This window comes from Macrobrachium nipponense, chromosome 12 (assembly GCF_015104395.2).
Source record: "Macrobrachium nipponense isolate FS-2020 chromosome 12, ASM1510439v2, whole genome shotgun sequence".
Lineage (NCBI taxonomy): Eukaryota > Metazoa > Arthropoda > Malacostraca > Decapoda > Palaemonidae > Macrobrachium > Macrobrachium nipponense.
The window spans coordinates 91865157-91878725 of NC_087205.1; the positions used below are offsets into that span (position 1 = coordinate 91865157).

The 13569-nt window shown below is 42.3% G+C and overlaps 1 protein-coding gene and 1 long non-coding RNA gene across 2 annotated transcripts in view; one reads left to right on the forward strand and one right to left on the reverse strand.

The window, feature by feature from the left end:
• The window catches only part of LOC135224664 (protein cereblon-like), a 105584-nt gene that overhangs the window by 3843 nt on the left and 88172 nt on the right, over positions 1-13569 (forward strand). The window lies entirely within an intron of this gene.
• LOC135225048 (uncharacterized) overlaps positions 9425-13569 on the reverse strand; it is a 28199-nt gene continuing 24054 nt past the window's right edge. Inside the window, exons 3-4 of the long non-coding RNA XR_010316895.1 lie at positions 9861-10006; positions 9425-9550 (exon numbers count right to left, since the gene is read on the reverse strand). This is a non-coding gene — a long non-coding RNA (uncharacterized LOC135225048). The remainder of the gene's footprint in view (positions 9551-9860; positions 10007-13569) is intronic.

Here is a 13569-nt window from a genome sequence, read left to right on the forward strand (position 1 = left end):
GACCAGTTCTACACTGTTAGCATTTCCAGCCCAGGAAGTACTGTTATTATCTAATTAGGCTAAGAGGTCTCTCTCTCTCTCTCTCTCTCATTTACTGAACCGCGAGATTTTTTATGTACTTGTACTATTTGTTTTAATACTTTCAAATTAATAATAATGTAATAATAATAACTGTAATTACAAAATTCATATGTGATAGTATTTTAAAGAAATACATACGTACTAATCTATCCCATATCACTTTAATTAAGGTTAACTCACTCTCTCTCTCTCTCTCTCTCTCTCTCTCTCCTTTTACCGGGGGGATGAAGAATTGTTTGGTACGAGTATGTAATTTTATTGATAATTTCAGTTATTTAATTACTATAATAATATAATAATATATGATAAAACTTTAATTACATAACTTCATAATGGTCGTTTTTAAAGAAGATAAAATGACCTTTCCATTTCACTTGTAAGGATAATTCCTCTTTCTTACTGAGATGAGAGAATTTTATGGTAGATCATGTGTTTTATTATATTTTCGAATAATAATAATAAATAATACTAATGATGATAATATAATAATAATATGATTGTAATAATACGAATAACTAATTTCAAAAGAAAATTCTTCCGCTTTTTGGTCTTCTTCTGGGGATCAATTTCCCTAACTCAACTCGAGAGACAACTCGGAGCTTTAATGCAATACAATGGGCAAACCGAATTTATGGTTTTATGTAATTCTCTCTCTCGCTCTCATCTCTCTATCTCTCTCTCTCTCTACTGAGATGAGATCATTTTCATGACATGTAGGTAATAAGTTATCATTAATATTTTCCAATAATAATACTTATTAACTGTAAGTACAAAATTCATATCTGAGCATTTTAAATACAATAATCATTCCATTTCTCTCTTTTAAATACTGTGAGGACAACTCTCTCTCTCTCTCTCTCTCTCTCTCTCTCTCTCTCTCTCTCTCTCTCTCTCCACAAGATACTTGTCATACATTTGGTGTTTCTATTTCTTCCATCTCTCTCGCTCTCAGCAAAAGAATTGATAGCAGACAAACATAATTGCACAGGTCTCTTTCTCTCTTCTCTGGAGAAATATATGTGTTTATGGGAGGGGGAAAAAGTTGCCTACAGACTCATTTCAATCTATTGAAACCGTAATTTATTTTTTTTTTTTGGTCTCTCTCTCTCTCTCTCTCTCTCTCTCTCTCTCTCTCTCTCTCTCTCTCTCTCTCTCTCTTGTATTTTAATGAAAATATACAGTAATTTGTGAATACACAGTGTTGCACATGAAAAAGTAAATTAGTGATAATTTTAGAGATAAGCCCTAAGAAAAATTGCAAATTAGTAGTGAAATTTTCCTGTGGACATGTTTCAAGAACGTCGTTCCGGCTTACGACGATTTTCGGGTTACGACGCGTCTTAAGAACGGAACCCCCGTCGTAACCCGGGGACCGCCTGTAATAATAATAATAATAATAATATATGTTTTTATTAAAAGTATTGCTGCCTCAGCTGCATTAATTTCATACAGGTTCTTCTCTATTTTTCTAATTATTGCTTTCTCATTGTTGCTTAAACTGGTGAGCAACGCACCGAAGGTTGACATATCTCAGTTAGGTAGAACGATTGGATTTTATTGGTAAAAATTTCAGTTGGAGTAGTCAAATTTTCGGGCATATCCGTAGAGTTTATTACAGATAGAATTGATGTTAAATTCTATTTCTTTTCTATTCTTTCTATTCCTTTCCGGACGTTTCGTCTGAATAAACCTCAGACATCCTCTTGGGCGGAGGTAGGTGAAGGACTGAAGTGAGAAGATGAGTCCAGCTGCTTATATTGCGGTGGCGCACGGGGGGCATCGTGCCGCTGCCTTTTCATTGGCTCGTGGGTGGGCAGCGGCACGACGCCCCCCGCTGTGCCAACCGCAATATAAGCAGCTGGACTCACCTTCCCACTTCAGTCCTTCACCTACCTCCGCCCAAGAGGATGTCTGAGGTTTATTCAGACGAAACGTCCGGAAAGGAATAGAAAGAATAGAAAAGAAATAGAATTTAACATCAATTCTATCTGTAATAAACACTCACGGATATGCCCGAAAATTTGACTACCCAACTGAAATTTTTACCAATAAAATCCAATCGTTCTACCTAACTGAGATATGTCAACCTTCGGTGCGTTGCTCACCAGTTTAAGCAACAATGAGAAAGCAATAATTAGAAAAATAGAGAAGAACCTGTATAAAATTAATGCAGCTGAGGCAGCAATTACTTTTAATAAAACATGTTTAAAAGAGGGTTTACTTCCAGCATACAATAATAATAATAATAATAATAATAATCTGTTAGCATTTAGCAAACAAGATAACCTGAGACTAATCTACCTGTTGATTTGGCAGTATACTTAATATATTTCTGTCATACGGTCACATATGAAAAAGCCATGTGCATAGTACTTTGTAGTCATGTAAAACTTTCAACTCTAGATGTACCACATACTATATATTTTTACTTCCATTGACATGTGCTTACATATGTGAAGAGAACCATGTATCTACTTTGTATATGAAACAACCATGTACTTTTAGTTATGGGCAGCCACTGCTTACTGGCAGCATAAGTTAACAGCGTTTCAGCGCTGCTAGGCGGTATTTCAGCATCAGCAAATGGTTGATTAGTGCTGGTAACTGATTAACAGTGCCGTTAAGCAGTTTATCGGCGCTTGCGGCATTGTAAATGCCATTTATTACCATAATTATGATATTTTTATTATAAGATAAATTTTTAAATATACTTACCTGGCAGTTATATACATAGCTATGTTCTCTGACGTCATGACGTCACGACAGATTTTCAAACTCGCAGCAATCGCCAACAGTTGGTCAGGTGATCGTTACCTGTACTCCCTCTAGATAGTTACCTGAAAACCTCCAATTTTCTCGCCCTCTAGTCTCCTGAGGGGAGGTGGGTGGGTTTCTGATTGTATATAACTGCCAGGTAAGTATATTTAAAAATTTATCTTATAATAAAAATGTCATTTTTAAATATGTAACTGACCTGGCAGTTATATACATAGCTGATTGACACCTTTGGAGGAGGGTCAGAGACAGCAACATCGTTGTTAAACAACTACATGTAAGGTAACTAATGACTCTTACGTGCTAAGGGAGCTGACTTCAAAAGTACTGCCTCTTTTCGTCTGCTCTCCTTAGGAGCTCCAGCTTAGGGATGTGACCTGTGTAAGCTTGAAGAGCTCAAAGGGGTTTGTCGACGGACGTGACCTCTATGCGACAAAACCACCTATGCCCTTGACATGGGCTTAAACAGGTAATAGACCACCTAACCATTCAATACTCGCATACAAGAAATTAAAAAACACATACACTAGACTGTTGAAGGTCTCCCTAGCCTTCAACAGACAACCATAAAAAACATCAAGGGCCAGCATGTAGATTAGAGGCATCAACTCCTTCACCTATCACTGAGCCAGTGGCTACGAACAGTGCAAGGGTTCTGCAATCTTCATAGACCGTTTCTATCTGTTTAAGATAGAATGAAGAAAAGACGGAGTTGCTTCTCCAGTACGTTGCTTCTAAGATGGCTTTTAGGGACTGGTTCTTCCTAAAGGCCATTGATGTCGAGACTGCTCGAACTTCATGAGCTTTTACCTTTAGTGCCTTGAATAAACCTTCGTTGCACTCAATGTGAGCCTCCTGTATCACGCTTCTAATAAAGAAGGCCATAGCATTCTTTGACATGGGTCTCTTGGGGTCTTTCACAGAGCACCATAAATTGTCAAAAGTCCCCCTGACCTCTTTGCATCTTTGCAAATAAACTTGCAGGCCTCTCACCGGACAAAGAGTCCTTTCTTGTTCCTGGCCTGCAAAGTCTCGAAGGCTAGGTATAGTAAAAGATCTAGGCCAAGGGTTGGTGGGCGTCTCGTTCTTGGCTAAGAAGCCTAAGGTGGTAGAACAAACCGCTTTGGATTTACTAATTCCCACCTTTTTGTCCATCGCGTGAATCTCGCTTACCCTCCTTGCAGTAGCGAGAGCAACCAGAAAAAGTGTCTTCCTGGTTAAGTCCCTGAAAGAGCTTTCCTGGATGGGTTCAAACTTCCTCGACATCAAAAACTTTAACACAACATCCAGGTTCCATCCTGGCACCTCCTCTCTCTTTTGCTTCGAAGTGTCAAAAGATCTAATTAGGTCATGAAGGTCCTGATCTATACAAGTCCAGTCCCCTATGTCTAAAGACTGAAGCTAGCATGCTTCTATACCCCTTAATAGTAGTTGTGGCTAGACCTACTTTAAGCTTCAGATGAAGAAGGAAGTCTGCGGTCTGGCTCACAGAGGTGTTGGATGAGGACACCTTCTTCTCTTTGCACCAGTTTCTAAACACCTCGCACTTCAACTGGTAGATGTTGATGGTCGACGTCCTCCTCGCTCTGGCGATAGCTTTTGCTGCCTCTCGCGAAAAGCCTCTAGCTCTAAGAGTTTTTCGACAGTCGAAAGGCAGTTAGATGCAGAGCCAGGGTATTCCTGTGATACCGTTCGAAATGGGGCTGTTTGAGCAGATCGGTGGATGTACGGAAGGGTTCTTGGAACGTCCGCTAGCCAATCTATCACCTCTGTGAACCAGTCTTGGGTCGGCCAGTACGGGGCTATCAGGGTCATTCTGGCTCCACCTTGTGCAGAATCTTGAAAGGCGGGAAGGCGTACAGATCCAGCCCTTTCCAGTCCATGAGGAATGCATCCACTGCTACGGCTTGGGGGTCTGGAACCGGAGAGCATAACGTCTGCATTCTTTCGTCTTGCTTGTCGCAAACAAGTCTATGGAGGGCCGACCCCATAACCCCCCATAGACTTTTTGCATACCTCCATCTTGAGAGTCCACTCCATTGGAAGGACTTGGTTCTTTCGACTTAACAGGTCCGCTCTCACATTCAGCTCTCCATGCACAAATCTTGTTCGTAGAACAACATTTCTGTCTTTTGCCCATGACAAGAGATTCCTGGCTGTTTCGTTCAGGGAAAAGGAGTGGGTGCCTCCTTGCTTTTTGACATATGCTAGAGCAGTCACGTTGTCCATCCTCAACTCCACTACCTTGCCCGACACCCACTCTTCGAATGCTTGCAGAGCTAGAAAGGCTGCCATCAGCTTTTTTTTTTTTTTGCTGATGTGCCACGATTTCTCGGCCTCGTTCCATCGCCCCGAAATCTCTCTGTTCCCTAGTGTTGCTCCCCAGCCTAGGTCGGATGCGTCTGAGAATAATACTAGCTGTGGGTTTCACGTGTTTGAAGTGAGACTCCCTCTCCCAGCCTCGCTGGATTCAGCCACCACTTCAAGTCGTTTTTCACCTCAGCTCAAATCGGGAAGGTGTCTGAAAGTTGTTGTTCCTTCCTCTTCCAATTCCTGTTGAGGTAAAATTGCAGAGGTCTGAGGTGCAGTCTTCCCAGGGATTCCTGCACCCGAGCCGGGCATCGGTCTTGTCTCTCCTGGGAGGGAGAAGCCCGAAAATCCCGAGAGTTCATCAGAACTCCCAAATAGGTGATCGATTGAGATGGTTGCAGATGAGACTTCTTCATGTTTACGACTAATCCTAGCTCCTCCACTAGGTTTACGGTTATTTCCAGGTCCTCCAGACACTGTTTCCTGGATCTGGCTCTGAGAAGCCAATCGTCTAGATAAAGCGAGATTCGGATTCCCCCTTCGTGCAGCCATTTGGCTACATTCGCCATAATTGCTGTAAAGATTTGAGGTGCTGTGCTGAGCCCGAAGCACAGCGCCCTGAATTGGAATACTTTTCCTTCGAACATGAACCTGAGGTATTTCCGAGAGCTCGGGTGGATGGGGACGTGAAAGTAAGCGTCCTGTAGGTCTAATGAGACCATCCAATCTCCTGGTCTTAACGCCGACAGCACTGATTGCGTTGTCTCCATCGTAAATTTCGTCTTTACGACGAAGGCGTTCAGGGTACTGACGTCCAGGACATGTCTCCATCCTCCCGAGCTCTTGGGTACTAAGAACAGCCGATTGTAGAACCCCGGGTTCTCTTGCGGTGATACAGGTTCTATCGCCTTTTTTAAGAGCATAACCTCTACTTGCTCCTTCAACGCGAGCTTCTTGCTGACGTCTTTGTAACTCGCCGTCAAGTTGAGGGGATCCAATACTGTGGGAGGTTTGGTGGAAAACGGGATCTTGTAGCCCTCCCTCAGGATTTGGAGGGTCCAGTTGTCTGCCCCCTGTCTCTCCAAGCTTCCCAAAACATGGACAGCCTGGCTCCTGTATCTCTGTCTGGAGGACTTTCACTTGGAAGGAGGTTTGCTGCCTCTTCTGGATGACTTCCTAGCAGTTTCTGACGTCCATCGGGACTGTTTACCACGAAATAACTGTTGAGGCTGTTTCTCCTCTTTCGCTCTTTTGGCCGCAAACGAGGAAGGCAAAACCCCGCTGGCTGCCTTAGAGATCAGGTCTTGTGTGGTCTTCTGTGTAAGAGAGGTGGCAATATCCCTTATAACATCTTGAGGGAATAGGAATTTAGAAAAAGGGGCAAACAAAAGTTCTGCTCTTTGCCGTAAAGGAGCAGAGGAGGGACCTTTTCTTCACAATACCCGCCGTGAAAATAGCTGCTACATCATTTGTCCCATCTCGTAACGCCTTATCCATACAAGACATCACGCTTAAGAGACCTGCCACGTTCGGGGAGTTCTTCGCTTCCTCTTTCTTGGCGAGGGCGCTCAAAGACCAGTCAAGAAAGTTCAGGACCTCAAAAACCCTGAACACGCCCTTCAGCAAATGATCTGACTCTTGCACTGAATCTTCGCCGAAGACATGGCATTTCTACGATTGGCATCAACGATACTGGAGAAATCTGCCTGAGAGGAGGCAGGTACTCCCAGGCCCCTGACTTCTCCAGTCTCATACCAAACACTAGACTTCGACACCAATCTTGTAGGGGGAAAACTGAATGCAGTTTTACCTCGCTCCTTTTTATCCTTCATCCACTCGTCCATCTTCGTGAGAGCTTCCTTGTGGAAATTGGAAAGGACCATCTTCATAAAAGAAGACTTATTCTGAGTTCTCCCACAAAGGAACTGGGACAGGGGAGAACGAGGGGCTGTGGGCTTAAAGTCTGTTTCGAAAAGCTCTTTAAAAAGAAGCATAAGGTTCTTATAGTCTGAAGGGGGAGCTTGTTCTTTCGTCTCCTCCTCAGAAACTATTCTAAACAACAATAGCTGGGGTGTTGCTGGCACCGATGCGTTCCTTAGAACTATCATCAACTGGAAAGTCACGCTTACGAGTGTCGGCGTCACGTTCATTTCTTGAACTATCATCAACTGGAACGTCACGCTTACGAGCGTCGGCATCACGTTCATTTCTTGCACACGCACTGGCGTCATGTTTGTGTGCTTTGCAAGCATCACGCTTGTCCGCACGCTTCTTGCTGCTGACGCTCAGCGAAGTCTCCATATGTCCCGGAGCGTCATGCTGACGCTTTGGTTCTTGCAGCCTTCCCATCAGTGCTGACAGCTGCCGCTGCATTCCTTGCAGCATATCCTTGGTAGAGGACGAGGATGTCACGTCCGATTCGTCCGCACGATCTCTAACCTGCGGAGCAATATCAGCTAAGGATTCCTGTGGACGCTTTGCAGGAAAGTCGTTTGGCAATTCCTCCCAAGCAGAAGGCGGATGAGGAGCGTGCAGCGATGGAGCTGCTAAGCTGTAATCTAAGCTATCAAGCTTGGGAGCGTGAGCAGCAGGAGAGGCGGGAGTCCTTACTACCTTGCTCTGTTTAGCTGGGGAAGCTTCCAATGATAAAAACCTCTCCGGAGAACTCCAGTGACTGCAGCCCGGCCGTTGCTCATCTGACGCGACCGCATCACCTCGAGGTAACTTCCTCTTGAGAGGACAAGAAGACGTGGAGCTCTGCCAACCTCGACGAGGGGAGACGTCGTCGGATGACAAACCAAAAACACTTGACACGCCTTTTCTATGGCTGTCTGAAGCAACCTGGGAGGCGTCAACAGGTTTGCTCGAGGGCACGCCCTACCGGATACCAGAGCCTCTCGCCTCCCTTCGACTTTACGTCTCCCATGGGTCCGGGAGCTTGTAAGAGGTCTAGGTCTAGGAGCGCGACAGGACCGATCGGACGCACCCTCCACTACACTAACACTAACACTTGTTTTGTCACTGACACTGACTTTTGTACCAGCACTCAAAACACTTACAATTGTCCAGGTACGATTGCCTTGCTCAGTAAGAGAGGCAATTTGCTGCCCCATTTTCTCCAGTACAGCTTGAATACCCGCCATACCCGAGTCTTTCGCCCCCGACTCGATGACAGGTTCGGGAGCTGCTACCTCTACTAGGTGACATTCAGAAGGAGCAGGAGAAGGAACTATGGGGTTGTCTACTATTTCCTGACTAATAGATGAACGGGAAAGGGAACACTTAGTTCTAACCCTATCTCTTTCAAGTTTACGGACATACCTGTCCAACTCCTTCCATTCTTTATCATTCAAAATCATGCACTCCTCACATCTATCCTCAATCGTGCAAATACGACCTCTACAATTCACACAAAGTGTGTGGGATCAAGAGAAGCTTTTGGAAGTCTAACTCTGCACCCCCCCTTACTGTAGACTCGATAAACAACTCCAGAGTCCGACATCGTTAATTGAGTAATCCAAAACAAGATCCTAATTCAACCCAAGTCAATAACAGCGAAAGCCAAAACAATACTTCACCAAAAGATGAAATACTCTAGCGAGCAGCGAAAATCCTATCGAGGAGCCATCAATGGTAATGTTGCCGGCTCGGGCGACAGAGAAAATCTGAGGTTTCCAGGTAACTATCTAGAGGGTGTACAGGTAACGATCACCTGACCAACTATCGGCAATTGCCGCGAGTTTGAAAATCTGTCGTGACGTCATGACATCAGAAGATAGCTATGTATATAACTGCCAGGTCAGTTACATATTTAAAAATTGTGATATTCTGGTTCACTACACAGCCCGAGAAGAGTCCACTTGAGACTCAGAGGTCTGGAAAACTAATCCCTATTAATAATATGGTAACTACAATTTTCAGTTGTCGGTGGTCACCCGGGGAACAGAACCACAGCCGTTAACTGGGGACTGCCTATGTAAAAGTATTAAACACTGGGTATACCAACATACAATAACTTTCCTTACATTCTGTTAGAAGCTCGCTATAAATGAAACAATAATTTATTTGTAGTTGTGTATGTAATAATTTTTTCTTTTTTTCATGCCTTTGCAGGCAAAAATAATTTCGCACCCACATAATCAAGCACTCAACACGAACTGTCAGAAAAAATAAAGGAAAAAGTAACAGTATACTATAAATATCAAAGTACCACAAACCTACTTTGAGCAAATGAGGTGATGGATCATAGGTTACTCTTCTCGAGTTCACTGATAACCTTAGCGTCAGGAGAAGATCGTCGTACTGATTATAAACCCATGAAGGCCATGGAGTCAACCATGCATTTTCCTTCTGACGTGCCAAAACTTGGGAGTTCGGACTTCATCTGTAGGATACAAAGGAGAGAACCAAATTCATGCACTAAACAGGCTGATGTGAAAATTAACTATACTCCGAATATCTGTCAATCAATTAAGATGCAAGACATTTTTATACGTATTAGAAACCGAATAAGTGTTATCATACTATCATATCCTACAATATTCCATAGCCAAACACTAAAGAGGCTAGGAATTACAGTCTTGAACATATAATTACATGAACCAGACATGCAACTGAGAAAAATTATATACATGAATCAGACATGCAACTGAGAAAATTATATGCAAGTCAATGACTTAACATATGGCCATTACCTAAATAACCAGCATGAGGAGCTTTTCCAGCCTCTTCTTCTACTGGAGGGGATAACAGCATTTTATCTAATGACTGAAGACGCATCATTTCAAATGGGTTCTCCATTCGTATCTCGGGTAAAATCTTTACTTGGGCAACAACCAATCTAACAAGAAAAATGCAAGTACTTATTATTACCAAGGAGACAACACAGGGCAGATATATTATCATTTTATATATATTATCATTTTATAAGACAAAATTTTTTTTGTGATATATCCTAATAGTAACATAAACATAACATGGCTGTCTTGCCCCTTCCCCAGCAGTGCAAGTTTATTCATTTTCTCTACTCTGTTGCCTTAAGCATTGTAGTGACTACGTAATTACAAGTAAGTATTGAAAAAATATACATAAATCAGAAATGCAACTCTTAAAAATTCTGATCTTCTTTAACTGAAAAAATATTGTCATATAAAGCAACACATGAAAATGATATTGTTAGATACAATAAAGTTTTGTACATACTTACCTGGCAAATATATACTTTGCTTAGCTTTAGACTCCGTCGTTCCCGACAGAAATTCAAATTTCGCGGCACACGCTACAGGTAGGTCAGGTGATCTACAGCCCTGCCACTGGGTGGCAGGACTAGGAACCATTCCCGTTTTCTAATCAGATTTCTCTTCCACCTGTCTCCTGAGGGGAGGCTGGGCGGGCCATTTAATTGTATATATCTGCAGGTAAGTATGTACAAAACTTTATTGTATCATAACAATATCATTTTTGTACATTCACTTCCCACTGTCAGATATATACTTAGCTGATTGGCACCCTTGGTGGAGGGTAAGAGACGGTTTAACTACTGAAATAAAAGGAAAACAACATATGTTGTAGGTTAAAAATAAACCTTGGTTCCTACCTGGTTTAGGCAGAAGACTTCGTAGCTACTGTCTCAGAGCTTGCTTCGCCTCAGTGAGGTAGTGACCTACGCTAAGAGTTCTTGGGGATCTGTCAATGGGGTCTTATCCACTTACTCGACAGAACCTTGAGGATCTTTGTCAATGGGTGCTATTCCACTTATATGACAAAACCTCTTGCCTATGGCAAATCAAGGAGCACAACAACCATCCCGACCACCTGATCCTCTAACCCGGGTTAGTACTAAGATTGAAAGAAGTTACCCCAAAACATCTTTCAAACAACCCTAAAACACCACACCAAAATTTTAAAACTAACTAACTAATTAAGGATCAGCTCCCTGACCCAGCACCGAATCCGCGGATACGTATGGACCCAGTGAGAGGCATTTCTCGTAAGTCACTCTTGCATCCTTCAGGTAGTGGGATGCAAAAACAGAGTTGCACCTCCAGTACGTAGCAGCCAGAATATCCTTCATAGACATATTTCTATGAAAGGATAAAGAAGTCGCAACGGCTCGCACCTCATGCGCTTTTACTCGAAGCTGCTTGAAGGAGTTGTCATCGCATGTCTCATGTGCTTCTGAGATGACACTTCTCAAAAAGAAAGCCTGGGCATTTTTAGACATGGGCCTTCTTGGGTCTCTCACCGCACACCAGAGACTCTGTAGGCTACCCTTAAGGGGACCGTCCGCTATGATGTCTATTTTTTTTATTTATTACACAAAATAAATCATTTTCATATATGTTTTAGATATATATAATACCTTCATCATATAAAAATTTCAAGTCATTTGATCAAAAAACTTTTGTTTTATTAGCAAAAATCATGATTAAAAAAAAAAAAATTGGTAGTTTCTCCGCTAATATGACATGAGTTGTATTGAAAATCATACCATAAAAAAACTTCTTTATATACGAACAATTCTGTGTGACAGAATTTTTATTTTTTTTATTTTTTTTTATTTTTTTATGAATTTTTTTTTTTTTTGTCTAGACACTCATTTTTTCAAAAAATTCTAAAAAAAGAAAAAAAAGATATCAAAATTCTGTCACACAGAATTATGGATTTTTTTTATTACTCTTTCCAATGATATCTTTTCTCTCTAAAATTGGATAATAATAACCGAGTAATGGTTACCGACATGCATATACGTAAGTATGTTTTGAGTTGAGCTCCCAAAGATTTGCTATGTAAATTTTTGCTTTTTTCTTATAAAAGTCAAAAACAACATTATATTAATTTACTTTATTTGTACTTTTATTTTGTTGATTTCTACATCAAGGATCCTGGTCCTACCCCTAAAAGGTGGTGTTAATACCCTCAGCGTGACACCAGATAATGATGTTGACGGCGAGACATGAGACAATGAGGGCAGCTGAAAACAATTAATTTTCGTGTTTTTCTTTCAGCACACTCCTGGCCTTCGCTAATTTTGCTAGCCATAGTTGCTGAGTAGCCTTCTTGATCTTAGGTAACTTCGGCATTGCTATAATTCACTAAGAAGTTATAAAAACAACGTAAATAGCTAGTAACCAAATGCAAGTGCCTATGTGCTTGTAACTGCTTTGACGTCTGTGGCGTAACTGAGTCATTCTCCGAGTCTCACCTATAAATAACCGCTCTGAGCAGCTCGCTTCTCACCCAGTGTCACAGTACCTTTCATTGCTACCAGATGTATGAGAATTTCGGAAAAAATCTTAAAAAATTGCTGTATATATGCAAAAATAAACACGCAAAAACGATTCTGTCAAACTCAAGTCATACAGACGATGCAGTTACGATGACGTCATCATTTAAAAACCGCTATATCTTCATTATTTGTGAAAATAATTGGCTGAAACTTCTGGAAAGCATGCACGGCATGTTTCTGCATAGATACAAGTAATAACTCAATTTTTTATTTTTTCAAGTTGACATGTCATCCGCCATAGCGGACGGTCCCCTTAAGCTGTTTCTTTCTTTCCAGATAGAACTTAAGGGTCCTGACCGGGCAAAGATACCTCTCAATCTCCTTCCCCACCAAGGGGGAGAGTCCCTCAACCTCAAAGCTTCTAGGCCAGGGATTTGAGGGATTTTCGTTCTTTGCCAAGAATAATGGCTGAAAAGAACATATTGCAGAGTCTCCTTGAAACCCAACTCTCGAGTCCAGGGCATGCAGTTCACTTGTCCTCTTAGCAGTTGCGAGGGCCAAGAGAAAAATACATTTCCTCGTCAGGTCCCTAAACGAAGCCTGATGGGGAGGCTCGAACTTGTTGGAGGAGAGGAATTTCAGAACAACGTCCAAATTCCAACTAGGTGGAAGTGAGGACTTCTTCTTGGAGGTCTCGAAGGACCGGATGAGATCAAGTAGCTCCTTGTCTTCCGCTATCTTTAAGCCCCTGTTTCTAAAGACAGCGGAGAGCATGCTCCGGTATCCTTTAATCGTTGAGACAGCCAGGTGAGATTCTTCTCTCAGAAAGAGAAGAAAATCAGCAATTTCGGTCACAGAGGTATTGGAAGAGGACAGCTTCTTCGACCTGCACCAACGTCGAAAGACTTCCCACTTTGATTGGTACACCCGTAAGGTTGAAGGCCTGCGGGCTCTGGCGATTGCGCTAGCAGCCTTTCGTGAAAAGCCTCTCGCTCTGACGAGTCTTTCGATAGTCAAAAGGCAGTCAGGGAGAGAGCGGGGAGGTTTTTGTGAAACCTCTCGAAGTGGGGTTGTCTGAGCAGATCTCTCCTTAGTGGAGGAGATCTGGGAAGTCCACCGTATTCCATTACCTCTGTGAACCAATCTTGAGCGGGCCACAACGGGGCGATGAGAGT